This window comes from Cucurbita moschata, unplaced genomic scaffold (assembly GCF_002738365.1).
Source record: "Cucurbita moschata cultivar Rifu unplaced genomic scaffold, Cmos_1.0 Cmo_Scf00372, whole genome shotgun sequence".
Classification (NCBI taxonomy): Eukaryota; Viridiplantae; Streptophyta; class Magnoliopsida; order Cucurbitales; family Cucurbitaceae; genus Cucurbita; species Cucurbita moschata.
Window position 1 is genome coordinate 9,067 of NW_019268888.1, and position 1,554 is coordinate 10,620.

Here is a 1,554-nt window from a genome sequence, read left to right on the forward strand (position 1 = left end):
TATAAAAGTGTTCCAAAGTGAGTCGTGGAGAAGATTTGCCTTAAAATCTAGTTCCAATTAAGGATGTCAATGATGAAGAAGTGCAAGCTGTTGGAAGGTTTGCCGTGGAAAATTTCAGAGGTGGTAGATATAATTTAATCTACAAGCGTGTGGTGGTCTTTTCAGTCCCATATAGGCTTTGACCCAAAATTTTATATTATTGTGATAGAAGCTATAAATGACAACAATATTCATTGGTCAGATATTGCAATTGTGAAGAAGTTCCGTCATATGCATGGGATGCTACCGCCATCCAATAAGCTCTTATCATTTGGAGGAATCTTTTAAGGAATTCATCAAATTCCCTCTCCACAAGTAGTATAAGCTACTATCTCTTTTAAGGAATTCATCAAATTCCCTCTCCACTACTATAAGCTCTTATCTCTTTTAAGGAATTCATCAAATTCCCTCTCTCCACTACTATAAGCTCTTATCTCTTTTAAGGAATTCATCAAATTCCGTTTCCACTACAAGTAGTATAAGCTCTTATCTCTTTTAAGGAATTCATCAAATTCCCTTTCCACAAAGTAGTATAAGCTCTTGATGAAATAAGTCCTCTCTCTATGTGCTTGTGGGACATTACTCAGCCATAATGATATAATAATCCTTTTATAAGTATCTTTTCTTTTTCTCTCGTACCCACCTTATACATAACATGTTAAATTAATTCATACTTAAAAAAATTATTTCTCCCTTTTGGAGATGCGGGGTATTGATCCCCATACCTCTCGCATGCTAAGCAAATGCTCTACCATCTCGCATGCTAGGCATGCTAAGCGAGCGCTCTACCATCTGAGCTACATCCCCACAATTTTTGCATCACAAAACCCTAAATTTCCCGTCATCAATAATAGTGAAAATGAAGAAATAATATTGCTACCCAACATGTCATGAATAGGGGAAAATTGAAAAGAAATAATATATTTAATAATAGATAGTCTTATTTTTGGAGATGCAGGGTATCGATCCTCATACCTCTCGCATGCAAAGCAAGTGCTCTACCATCTGAGCTACATCCCCGTGATTTTTACATCATAAAACCCTAAATGTCCCATCATTAATAATAGTGAAAATAAAAAATATCAAAATATTAATAACAAATAGTTTGGTTTGGTGATGCGGGGCATCGATAATTGTGAAAATGAAAAAATATAATAATAAATTAAATACTTTCTTTTGGAGAGGTGGGTTATCAATCCCCGTACAACTCGCATGCAAAGCAAGCGCTCTACCATCTAAGCTATATCTCTACAATTTTTACGTCACGAAACCCTATGCGTCTCGTCATGAATAATAGTGAAAATGAAAAAATATCACTACTCATTATGTCATAAATAAGGAAATATTAATTGAAATAAAATAGTAATAACGAATAGTTTCTTTTGGAGTGCGAGGTATCGATCCCCGTATCTCTCCCATGCTACATTCCCACTCCCATGCTACATTCGAAAATGAAAAACTATCCCCGCTCATTATGTCGTAAATAAGGAAACATTTAAAAGAACTAATATACTT